We start from the raw sequence: 13,687 nt of genomic DNA, 5'->3' as shown, positions 1-13,687 counted from the left end.
CTTACAACAATAGTACAAGCCCCAGCTGTCCTTTAGTGATACCTCCCCTCACCTTTGTAAATCGGGACCCCTGCGCATCTAAGGCGCACGTCCGGAAAGGAGATGTGGCCATGGGGAGAGGGCACAGCACAGCCACCATTTTCGTCAGTCTGGGGGCGTGCCCAGTGTTCACAGAGCAGCTGGGATGCCCCCGGGCTCTCCTCCCTGCACTGTTTAGATGCCATGCACACGGCATCTATTCAGTAGCCACTTGCTGCTCAGCTGTGCAAAGCATCAGTGATCAAATGCGTCCCCCAGGCTTGCCTACCCTCCCGATTTGGCCTGGAGCCTCCCGATTTTCGGCTCCCGCTCCTGGCCCCCCGGAAAGGCAGGCAAGCCTCCGGAAGCCAGCATCCCTCCCTACCCACCTCAGAGTTAATATCAAAACCCCCGCAGCAGGGGGGGGGGCGGTGACGCGATTTGAGCTGAATCACGTCATCGTGGCCCTGCCCCCTGCTTCACAATGCCGAAAATAACGGCATTGTGAAGAGGGGGCGGGGCCACGATGACGCAATCATGCTGCCCCACCCTGGCTACGCCCCCAAATGTGACATCATGGCCGGACACGCCCCCAGCTGTTAGCCGACAATTAAGGAGGAAGGAGGGAACTGATTGTCGGCAAGTATGACCTTCCCCCTGCCCGCGAGACTGTACCGATAAAATTGGGACAGTTGGGAGGTATGCTTTAGTGGCAGGGTCCCAAATTCCTGCTAGCAAAAGGGATTAGGAATATTTGACTGGAGACAAGTCTAAGAGGGATTGTAGTGCTCCTGGGTGGACAGGTTGAATGGCTGAGAAAATCAAAGTCATTGCATGGGTAGCTAGTGGGAGTGATCATGTAGAAGTATCTACTCCGGCAAAGGTGCTACTATACAAACAAGCACAGAGCATACTTGCCTACCCTCCTGGAATAGATGGGAGGCTCCCGAAAATCAGGTGGTGCTCCCTGACACCCAGAAGAGTGGGTAAGTCTCCCGAGCCGGTTACCACCCTCCTGCAAGGCGCTTACTCATACCTTCCCAATTCGGCTAGGTGACCTTCCCAAAAATCGGTTGCCGCTCCAGTCCCCCCCGGAAAGGCAGGCAAGCCTCACGGCGTCCGCTGACCCCTCTGCCCCCCCTTCCCGCGGTTACAATAGAAACCCCTGCAGCAGGGGGGCGGTTTTGACGCGATTCACGCTGAATTGCGACATCGTGACCCCGGCCCCTGATTCACAATGCCGTTGATCTCGGCATTGTGAAGAGGGGGCGGGGCCACAATGATGCGATCACGTGGTCACGTCGTTGCTCCGCCCCCAATGTTGCATCATCGCCGCATCATGCCCCCTTTCTGCCGCAACACGCCCCCGCCGTGGAAGCCTGACAGCTCTCTCCCAGAAGGAGGGGAAGTCGGCAAGTATGCGCTTACTTACTCAGCAAAAGTGGGCATTGTGCAGGGCCACAATGATCTGACTTGCACTGAATCACGTCATTGTGGCCCTGCACCCGCTTCACAATACTGTTAATTGCGCCATTGAGGAGCAGGGGGTGGGATGAGATGACGCAATCACATGAGCACGCCTATCGGCCCACCCACTTTCCCACAACATGCCTCCCTGCTGAGCCAACCTGGCTGCCCCCTCCTGAAGGGGGCAGCCTGGAAGCCTGCAAGTAACACACAGAGGAACAGCAGCAAAACACAAATGTTAGGTGTTAAAAATGGACAGTTAGAAGCTTTATTCACTGTATGTTAGGATGCAACAGATGTACAGTACAATTTTAAACTTTTAAATTCCTTAAACCCCCCCCAAAAAAAACCTTTAATGTATGTATATAAATGTGTATAAGGCACATCTATTAAATTATTAGTGATCTTGTTGTACTCAGAAATGTACATTGGGAAGCTATTGTTTATGTGAAAGCTATTCTCTGTTTAGTATATGAGTAAAGCCACACTGAAATGATGATGCTTGGCTGCTATTAGGTGCTCCTCTCTCCCCTGTGGCTGGAATCCCAAATCATCTCTGCATCTATGGAATAGCTTTGCTTGCCTGCCAGCATTGCAATGGCACAGCTGAAATAATTGAAGAAAGCAGCCCGCTTGTAATCCCCTTTGCTCCTAGGGCAACTTTATACATTAGAATGTTTACCAATCGTAAACAGTTTTATCTTTAGTCATAATTATAGCTTGTTACTCAAACAAAAAATTACTGTAGAAGCAATGACAGTTGTATAAAGTAGAATTGGTCAAAGAACGTTATACATTTTGTAGTGGAAAAATGCATCTCTTTAATTTGATCTAGGGACTTGTTTAAAAATGTCATCAAGGTAATCAATTAGGGTTGAAAAACAGGGTTCCCTTTGCCCACCAGCTACTTTGCCCACTCCTCTTTTTTTTCAGAAAAGTTTGAGAAGCGCTCTGACATAATATAATGGCATTTCTTCTTGGAATGGACAGTGGGTCTGATTCAGCAAGGAACGCAACTGCCAATGCAATAGCGATTACATCATACATGCCTACTCTCCCAGGAATTGCGGGAGGCTCTGTGAAACCATCGGTACAATTGAGTACCATCGCAGCCTCTCGCACACTTGCACAACCCCTGACATTACTCAGAAATTCCTAACTTCCATGAATGCTATCAGGCCTCAGGCTGCATAGGGCATCGCAGTGGCTAATTTACACACGCCTCTGCAACACCATTAAAACGCACTGGCACGCCTACATTCGCCCGACCACCCCCCTCCCCCGTCACCATCCATAGACGACACTTCCTGTCAATCACTCTGCAATGGGTCTGCATAGTCACTGCAGTCCGTATTGCAGTTGCCGGTTCAGTCACGCACATGCATACGCGTGCGCAGTACGCAACAATCGGCCAATTGCGTACGTGTCACAACTGCGTTCCTTGCTGAATCAGGCCCAGTGACTGTTATATAGGACCATAATTAAGGAGTCTAATGTCAGATTGACATAGGAGGCTATACTGTAGCTTGGCATAAAACAATTCAACAATAAAATTAAGTTTTTTAAATAGTTTAATACTCCCAAAACCTTCGGTTACCACTTTATTAAATAAATATATTTTCCTTTCCTTTTTTTTCATGATCTACTATAGTACAAATAATAAAAATATATATATATAAAAGGACTAATATATTATTAAAAAAAGGACTTTAAAAATCCCTGTGTAAATGACCCGTCTGAGTACACTATTGCTGTTGATAGGTGGAAGTCCTTGGTATTCCCTTTTACCAACCAGCCAATGCCAACCGGTTTACCATGCTGGCCACTTGAGATTGGTTGGCTAGTGGAAGGAAGTCTGGCAGCCATAAGTTTAATTTCAAATTGTGTCTTTTTTTTTTCTCCTCTTTTGTAATAATGGGCATGGACCCCTGCCCATTATGCTGGCGCCATAGGCAACATTGGGAAGGCAAAGTTGCCACTCAAGGGTTATCAATCTTGGAATTACACCAACACCACAATTTAGAGGGATTACAAAGAGTCAGTGTCGTTAGCCTCTGTTTTATTTTCTTTGTGGGGGGTGGGTGGGGGTCATAATAGAGGAACCGGCACTTTGCTGGTTCTTTAGGTAGTTTTCATGCTGGTGCAGAATTCAAGGACTTCTGTGGAATGTGGATGGCCGTGTAGAGCATTAATTCAACTAGTCAACATGGCAAAAGACAATGAGAATCCCTGAAATACTGATATGGCTCTGCATTTATTATGTCAGAGGTACTTGAAGACACATCTTTAAAGTGATTGAGACAGACTGAGTATCCTTTACATTGTATGAACTTAGCTTGAATCAATAGCGTCTCAAGTTATTTTTAAATGATAAAAGAACAAGCAGAAAACAATGTCGCTCTGATCCTTGCTTTACTGATGTTGTTGTTCATGTCGCTGCTCCCTTAGCACATGGTAAACTAATGCTGATTTTGGGTCTAATTCAGTACGGATCCCAATTGCAACCGCATAAGCAGGTCGGCCAATTGTTACACTGTGCATGTGCGGCGATCACACTGCAATTATGCACGCAGACAGGAATCCATCGCAGAGTGAGTGACAGACTGTGAGCAATTGGGGGTGGTGAGGGGGAAGTGGTTAAAGAAATGCAGGCGTGCCTGTCCGTTTGAACGCCATTGCATGGGCATCCATAAATTAGCCACTACGAGCCTACACAGCCTGAGTACTCTCTGCGTGCGAGGAGACTTGCATTTTCTGAGACCGGTCAGACCTGCTGTAATTGTGCATGACGGGCCGATGTTCTCCGATGGTACGATGTATACGCAGGAGTGCGAGGGTGGCAGACATCAACATATTTTCGCAGTTGCATTGCGTACGATTACACAGCTGCGATCCATGCTCAATCAGGCCCTTTTTATGTTCCAAATGCAATAATACAAATTGTTTTTATGTACAGTAAGATATAGCTCGGGCCGGCCCTGCTATTTGTGCCCCACAGCAGCCACCTGCAGTGATATATATATATATATATATATATATATATATATGTGTGATATATATATATCACACATAGAATTGTACACTCCTAAGTGCAGGCTAACATTTAATTCCGTCACATCGTGGGTCGCTAAGATGTCCTTACATCTGTTTGTGCAGACTATTATTATTATTATTATTATTATTCTCTTTATTTATGAAGTGCCAACATAGTGTCACCCCTATCTGTCTCCTAAGCTCTCATAAACAGGACCCTCTTCCCTCACATGCTTTTCTTTCTCCCCCATTTACCATCATTTCCTCCCCACCAGGGCTGGATTAAGTGTTTGGGGGGCCCAGGGCACTTAAGACAGGGGGCCCATCCCCATTGCTCCATCCCACCCTCTCTGGTGAGCAGTGCCCTGACCTGGTGGTGGCACAGTGGAGGGACAGAGAAGAGAGGAAGACGTGGCGAGGGGAGAGGAAGATGCAGCGGGTTGCCTGGTATGCGCATATGGGGTGTTGCCGGCATAGGGGGCACGGATGGACATATTACCCATCATTTTCGGGCAGAGCGGTGGTGTGGCCATGCCCAGCCCCCGCTACACAATGCCGAGATTTCCGGAATTGTGAAGCAGGGGCCGGGGTCATGATGACAAGATTCAGTTTGAATCGCGTTGTTGCCCACCCCCGTTCTGGGGACTTCTGTTGTAACCGCGGGGTGGTCTGGAGGGGTCGGTGGCTGCTGGGAGGCTTGCCTGCCTTTCCGGGGGGCCGGGAGCAGCACACAATTTCCGGGAAGCTCCCGGCCGAATTGGGAGGGTAGGCAAGTATGGTGTGCGCACTGTTTCTGCTTATGTACTATGTAAGGTGCTGTGAAACCCTTGTGGTGCCATATAAAAGACTGTGGATAATATTATTATACATAGCTGTACTCACACTTACCTACCCGATGTTTGGATGCTGCCTTGGGAGAGTGGTACAGCTGCACGGATTCTGCCCACTTTCCTTGTCCTGGGACTTGATGACATGATTTACAGTGAATTACACTGTAATGGCCCACCCACTGTGGCACAGGGCAATGATTACATTATTACACCACCTAAACCTACCATCCCGTATTGAAGCTGTAGGAAAATGGCAAATATAGATCTACCTTGAGGGGATCATAAGTCCAACAAATTACATAGTTACATGAAAGTACTGTAAACCTAAATAGATTACAATCTGAAAGGTTTGGGGCCACACTTGATGCATAATGTATCAGAATAACAATGACATATGTAGATGAGGGGATTTATGTTCATGGATGCAGATACTGTGCTAGTTCCTGGCTCTGGGCAGTTGCTGTGTGTATACACATTGCACGCCTGGCTGCAAATTACATACATTACTCCTATATTCTATGCTATGTGAGATGACAGTGTGACCCCTATGTGAGCCATTCGTGTATGCAGTACAAAATCATTTATTTGCTATAATAAGCAACTTGAAAATCTCAGTTTACTTTACACCATGCAAATGTACAATACTGAATATAAACAGACAATTATACCATCTCACTTTCATGATTCATTTAATACTAAGGGACCAGTTTATTATTATGGACAGAAAAACTTAGAATGGATAAATGTAGGATGAGAGCACCAATCATTAATAGTCTCTATGGACTCAGGAACTCTGAAAGTGGAACTACATACTAAACTACAAGGGTTACACACACTATGATTCATGTTGTGTGACAAATGTGGCAGGAAAGAAACCTCATGAGCATGCACGAAGATTGTCAGTGGAAGACACTCCAGATGATCTTATCATTGAGTCCTGCTGGACAGATGGTATTAAGATTAAAAATCCATTTGGCTTCAATTTGTAATAGACGTCCTGCTCTATCTCCACCCCATGTAGTCTTAGGTACATGGTCAATGGCCATGTGTCTTAAAGACATCAGGGCATGATTGTATTCGGCAACATGCCTGGCGACCGGTTGGTCCGAAGGTTTTCCAGAGACAGCTGCCTTAATGATGCAAAGCCATACGTTCCCTCATGGTCCTCATTGTCTTACCTACATAGATCAAACCACAGGGGCAACTGATGAGATAAACGATGAAGGAAGATGTACACGTCAAAATGTGTTTGATGCTGTATACACGGCCTGTATGGGGATGCTTTAAAGAGGGGCCAGTTACCATATTTTGGCAAGTAGTACAATTTAAGCATTTGTAGCATCCGGTCCTCTAGATAGAAACGTAGCTGATGCAATTTTACTGTCTGAATCAAAGTTAGAGATGTCTGTGTGTATCACTACACCCTCTATGTGTCTACCCCTGGTAAAACATGCCATGGGTCTTTTACTTTTTAATGAGGGTAATTCCGTATCCATGGAGACAATCGGCCACAATGGTCTCGTGGCTCGATGAATTACCGCACTTGAGATGCTGTACTGGCTTTTCCATGGGATCACAGCATCTTGATTTTTGTTCCTAGCAGAGAAAAAAGTATTTCTTGGGGTGTCTAAAACTTCTCATTTCTGTTTTTGTAATAAGGAGGGCTCATAACCACTCTGAAGAAATTTGTTAACAATGTCGTCAAGGCTGCTTTCCAAATCAGAACCATCGCTAGTGATCCTGGCCACCCTTATCATCTGTGATTTAGGGACTCCCCTTTTAAGAGCTGGTGGATGGTGGCTATTCGCTTGTAATAACATGTTTTTAACAGTGGGTTTAGAGTAGACCCTAGAGTGGATGCGTCCATCATGGATGGATACCTGTACATCTAGATAATTAAGCGTGAATAGACTGGTTTGGTTAGTTTAATGGATAATTCTCTGGAATTGATGTTATCCATAAGCATAATGAACCATTCCTCCCCTCCTGACCACAACATAAACAAGTTGTCTATGTATCTAGCAAACATTATGATGTGCTCTGATGTTGTACTGTCATTGAAAAACATATGATGTTCTTCTTTGAACATAAAAATGTTTGCGCACAAGGGGGATACATTGCTCCCCATCGCACATCCGGTTCTTTGGAGGAAGAATTGTCCATTAAACAGAAAATAATTTCTGGTAAGCGTTAGTTCCAGGAGTTGTAAACAGAATCTTTGATCATCCTCAATAAGTGCAGCCTAGACCTAATTCTTTTAGTTATTGAAGAAGTGGGGTGAGAATTAGATTTCACAAGAACCAAAATAATTGAGTCCGAACATAAACCCACTCTAATACAGGATCAGTCACAAGACTGGCTTTGCAAACTACAGTCCTAATGTGAGACCTACTGCAGGGATTTGATCAAATTCAGATGAAACAAATATCAGATAGTAAAAACCGACTACGATGACAATAAAGTATATCGTTGGCTCATGGGAGGTGACACTATGTCACAATCCCAAAGACCATATAGACCAAGGCAGGGATGGCTCAAGCGCAGAGAAGGTATTAATCGTACTACAGCATCCTCAAACAGTGATAGTGAGTTTAATCAATTAGACTAAGAAGATCAGCAAGGAGGTCCCACCCGCCAGGCGAAGATGCTCAATCCCTGGTGGGTTGGCGCCCGCCAGAAGTCCTAGTGGGCAGCTGCCACGAAAAAGAGCTGACACAGGCTGCCGCCCACTATGTGAAGGTGCCGAAGCCCTGGCGGGTTTGTGCCCACCAGGCAAAGATGCCTGCCAGGAAAAGTCGACGGAAGTCCTAGTGGGTGGCAGCCACGAAAAAGAGCTGACACAGGCTGCCACCCACTAGGTGTAGTCGTCAAAGCCCTGGTGGGTTGGCACCTGCCAGGCAAAGATGCCGTAGCCCTGGCAGCAGTGAGATCCTTCTACGCATCTATGTTAAAAATTGAATGTGTAAAATAAAAGGGGCCCCCTCCCCCAAAGCACAACCAGCACCGGGCTTTTAACAGCCAGTCCTGGTTGTGTTTAAATATAGGGGAAAAATGACGTAGGGGTCCCCTGTACAACCAGCACCGGGCTAGTGAGAACCAGGCCTGGTTTCCAAAATACGGGAGACAAACGACGTAGGGGTCCCCCGTATTTTGTGCAACCAGCACTGGGCTCTGGTCCGGCCTTGATTTTGGAAATACAGGAAGAAAAAATGAGTAGGGTCCCCCTGTATTCGTCAGAACCAGTACCAGACTTTTTCTAGCGGATGTCTAATGCCACAGCTAGGGGAGCCCTTTCACCAGGCCCCCCAGCCGCAGAATTAACCCTGACCGCTAGTCAGCCCAGGCCGGGGATCCCTGGGGAGCTGGGGACCCCCCCAACAATGGGGTCTCCCTCGCCAGAGCATCCAAGGCCCAGGCTGATAGCTGGGGCTATCCCCGGCACCCCTGGGCGTTGGGTGCCGGGTTGATTTTGTAATGTGTGGTGCATTTTAAAGACTATTTTCTCTTGCAGGTGAACTATAGGTCCCAGCAAGCCTCCCCCGCATGCTGGTACTTGGAAAACTACAAGTACCAGCAAGCAGGGAATTTTGGGCCCACTGATACCTGTAGTACACCTGCAAAATAAATATTAAAATGATCAGACACCTTTTTTTAATAAAATTTATTTTATCTGCACCTTCACCTGGGGGGTGGTGGCCTTTAAGCTCTTTTTCATGGCCTCTGCCACCCCAGGATTTTGGCGTCTTCACCTGGCGGGCGCCAACCCACCAGGGCTACGGCGTCTTCACCAAGTGGGCGGCAGCCTGTGTCAGCTCTTTTACATGTCTGCCACCCATTAGGACTTCCGGCGTCTTCGCCTGGCAGGTGCCAACACACCAGGGCTTCATCATCTTCATCTGGTGAGCGCTAACCCACCAGGACTTTGGTGTCTTCGCCTGGTGGGCACCAACCCGCCAGGGCTTCGGCGTTTTCACCTACTGTGCGGCAGCCTGTGTCAGCTCTTTTACATGGCCGCCGCCCACTAGGACTTCTGGCTTCTTCACCTGGCGGTCCCAACCCGCCAGGGCTTTGGTGTCTTCACCTAGTGGGTGGCAGCCTGTGTCAACTCTTTTGCATGGCCGCCACCCACTAGGACTTCTGCCGTCTTCATCTGGTGGGCGTCATGACTCGTCCCTATCTGTACTGCTTAATCTTTCCCCCTGTAAGCCTTTCTGTCTGCCCCTTCCACAATGCCCTGTCTTCTCCCCCCATCCACCATGCTCTTATCTTATCTGTGCAGCTCTATATTCTGCGCACACCTCAGTTGTATAGACTGCATGTGTGTATTCCAATGAGCACACAATTCTGTGAATTAGCAGCCCCACCATTTTGTGAGTGACAGCAATCTCATTCTGTGAGAGTGCTGAATCTGCAGTTAATCACACTGTGTCATGGCATACCATATCTGTATTATGCAAGGAACACGTCCATTAAGGCATCATTACATTCAAATGGGATCATTAGTATAATTTCCCTGCATTGGTTATAAGGCACAATGATCCCTATGGCTACTTGCATTTTCTGAAAAGTATCAGTGTGTTTTCAGTATATCTCTAACTGCTTTGGGTCTCGTGTACATATATATAAATCAATTTGATGACACGCCTCTCAGATGTAGCAGTACAGGCCCACTTTAACGCATGCTCATAGGTGTTTTCACAATCTCCCTGAAATGCTTTTTAAAAAGTAGACAATTATTATTATTATCATTTATTTATATGGCTCCACAAGTGTTCTGCAGCACCTTACAAAGTACATAACCAAAAAAATTACTTACAGTACAATACAATACAATACAATGCAGAACAAGGACATGGATAATATACATTGATACATTCTCAAGAATGTGTGTGTATATATATATATATATATATATATATATAATGTGATATCTTGGAGGTAATTAGCTCGGCAGAGGGTGGATCGGTGCAGTGTTTAGGTGCTTAATGAGGGTCCACACACAGCTTTCAAGTAAAGTAAATGTGATGGTGCTTTACTTCCAGCAGGGAAATACAGGTACAACACAAAGGAACAGAAAACAATAAACATCCTAGCCCCTGTTTAGGGCATCTAACTCACTTCTTGAGCCCTCTCTATCGTGGTGCAGCTCGTCTGCCAACAAAGTCTCTGCCTGCTTCTTGCAGGTTTATCGCTGGCTAAAGCCTGGCTTGGCTTGGCTGCCACAGCTACACAAATACAGTCTGGGTGGCCTTCCCTGTATCCTACAGATTTAGGCCCTGGCTTCCTCAGCCTGCAGCTTCACTGCTTTCTTGTCACACAGTCTGAGAGCTTATGGCCCACCCTTGCCTCCTGCAGGTACAGACCCAGGCCTCCTGGCCCCCAATGGCTCGCTCAGCTTCACTGGGCTCTCTGGCTACAACAGTTTCACATTGACTGTCTCCCACAGCAGCCTGACTGGTTTGCCTCCTCATCAGCCCACACCTGAGCTTTCTCCACAAGGCAGCCATTAGGCATCTTCCCACAATGCTTTTCTAGTCTGTGTGGGCGGATCTCCCCTGCCCCACACAGAATCTTCTGCTCACCAGTGCCACCTCTGGTGATACTGCCACAATATATATAAATGACGATGGGGGCGTTTCGGGGGCACCAATGCTCTTTCTCGCACAGGACACCAAAATGTCTAGTTACGGCACTGTGAGGAGTCCTGGGACGAGGTCTTTTTTCAAATATTAGAAGGTATTGCTAAACTGAACTTTTTCAGAACAATGGTTCTCAACCATTGTTGAGGTAATTACTGGTGGTAATTATTGGGGAGGTCAAGGTGTTCCCCAACAGTAGAGTGGGCACACTTCTGGGACATTTAAGTCAATATTTTTTGCAAACAAAAGTACTAAGAACACTGTCAATTTCATTATAGTTCCGGATTGTAATGCTAATAGTATCTCTGGCAATCTTGGATATACTTCGTATGAAGTACTATCACTTAGAGATGCATCTGAATTTTTATGTGTGAATATTGTCATAGCAATTGCATCATTGCATCAAAATATTTAAACTGTTTCTTGCATATTGTACTTGTACCAGTATATTTATATATTAATCTTTATTGCTTTGTTTTTAACAAATTGTTACATTTTATGCTAAACTGTTGCGCTCTTTGAGAATTATAATTCTTATTACCTGTTGTATATTTGAGTACTGGTCAGAGGTACTACTTAGGAGCAGAATTTAATGTTATGAGAGAGGACATAATTTAAAATTATATAAATGTTTATATTAGTGCCTGATATTTGAAATAAGACATTTGAAACAATGTTTTATATATTACTTGTGCCCCATCTTCTGCAATGTTTTGTACTGTAATGGCCCGTACACACGGAGCAATCAGACAACGATCAGAGGGCCTGATTCTGAGCCGGACGCTATTTGTGCTCGCTCGTTCAGAAAAAGGGGCCGGATATTTAAATTGACCGTTCGCTCTTTGCGGTATGTTGACGCCTCTATGTCTGAACGAGCGAACAAAACATGCGGTCGTTATTTTGAAAAAAGCGCCCCCCTGGCCGCTCGCATCATACGTCATGTCCGCTATTTATTAGATTAATCAAGTACATCGAAAGGTGAATGAACTGCTCGCTATTCTTGTGGTTGCATTTTCCTACCGCAATCATGCGAGCAGTTCAGGCTAAAAGACAACCAAGTGACATGGTCGATGACGCTGCTTTGTTAATTATGCACACCCTTAAAACGCCCGTTTTGACCGTTTGGCACGCCTGCGTTCGGATCTCCACTCCCCGTTTTCAAGCACCTTCCCCTGTTACCACCCACAAAAAGTCTCATCCTGTTACTCAAATTAGCAGGCATTCACTATTTTGCGAGCACACGAATTTCGACCGCACTGACTGGTTCGCGCATGCGTATTACAACCCATACGCATGCGCAGATATGCGAACATCGCTCGGAACGAACGAGCGGCCGCTTACGAGCGGCTCTGAATGAGGTCCAGATATCGTTGTCTGATCGTCCTGCATGTGCTGGATGTTCGATATCGAACATCCAGCACATGCACCAACTCCCAACGGCTATAACGACCCTATAGTAACCAGGTTAACCTAGTCGATTTCGACCAGGTTGGCCTGCATGCACGGGCGATGGTCGATATTGATATCGACCATCTGTACCATCGATATATTGATATCCACCATCCATGCCCGCACATCGACCATCGTTTGGAGGTTGGAAGGGGCCGAGATTTTGACCGCTGGGATCCCGAGCGCCAGCATCCCGTACCCATCCGTCCTATACTTCAGGTTTCAGGCATACATTTTATCATAATTTCACTGATGAGTGGCTGCTTAGTCAGATTCTGCCAGAATGCTGCCATTCCTCTTTGTGTGTATGTTGTTTTTAGATATGCACTAAGGACATAGCACAGGGAGCAATGAAAGCAGAATGGAGGTCCCCCCTTACCACCTCCATCCCTCTCATATCTGTCTCCTGTCCCCCCTCACTCCATGTGGCTCTCTCTCATCTCTGTTCCGAATGTCCCCTCTCCACCCATCTGTCTTCCTTATCTTTGCCCCCCTTTCCTTTCATGACCGCAGGGCGCAGGGGGAAAAGATAATGATAGATTGGGAGTATGGGCACAGGAGGAACAGAAATGAGAGAGCCACATGTGGAGAAAAGGGTGGACAGAAGGGACATATGAGAGGGGTGGGGGACAGGGATCGGAGGGCAAAAAATGGGGGAGGATAAAAGAATGATGTTGCGAGATCTGACAATGTTTAAATAAACATCATCACCTTCCTCTCAGGCTGAGGCACCAAAGCATCAACCATTTTCGACTGTGCAGATGGCTCGTCCGTGTTAGGCTTTGGGCTGTCCTGTCAGCAATGACTATCCACTGCATTTTGGAGGCTGTTTATCTCCGTATTTCCCTGTCTACCTGCTCCCATCGGTGGAGGGAATGTTGTGGACCTACAGCAGCCACAAATGACAGATAAAAAAGAGGGCGAAGAGAGAGAGAAGGGGGGTGGGACAGCGGAAAAGTTGGCCAAATAGAGATAGGGAGACACACACACACGGAAATGGTGAGGGATAGAGAGAAGGGGGCAAACGGAGATAGAGAAAAGGGTAGAGAGAGACAGGAGAAGTGAGGGGCTGAGATAAATGGGGGAAGAGGGTGAGAGAGATCGGAGGATAGGGGAAATGAGTGAAACCCTCTCATCCTGCAATGTTGGGTACAATGGCTAACAACATGAGGAGAAGACAGAAGTGAGAATGAGTTGACAGATGGGTGGGGGAGTGGGACAGGGGGAACAGAGAAGATAGGGAGAACAAAT

The 13,687-nt window shown here is 46.6% G+C and overlaps 1 protein-coding gene across 3 annotated transcripts in view; it reads left to right on the top strand.

The window, feature by feature from the left end:
- Positions 1 to 13,687, top strand: part of KCNH5 (potassium voltage-gated channel subfamily H member 5) — a 543,084-nt gene that overhangs the window by 80,436 nt on the left and 448,961 nt on the right. The window lies entirely within an intron of this gene.

This window comes from Taudactylus pleione, unplaced genomic scaffold, assembly GCF_031769625.1.
Source record: "Taudactylus pleione unplaced genomic scaffold, aTauple2 ptg000113l, whole genome shotgun sequence".
NCBI classification, from domain to species: domain Eukaryota; kingdom Metazoa; phylum Chordata; class Amphibia; order Anura; family Myobatrachidae; genus Taudactylus; species Taudactylus pleione.
Note: the sequence above shows the minus strand (reverse complement) of the source record. Positions and strands in the feature narration are given on the sequence as shown.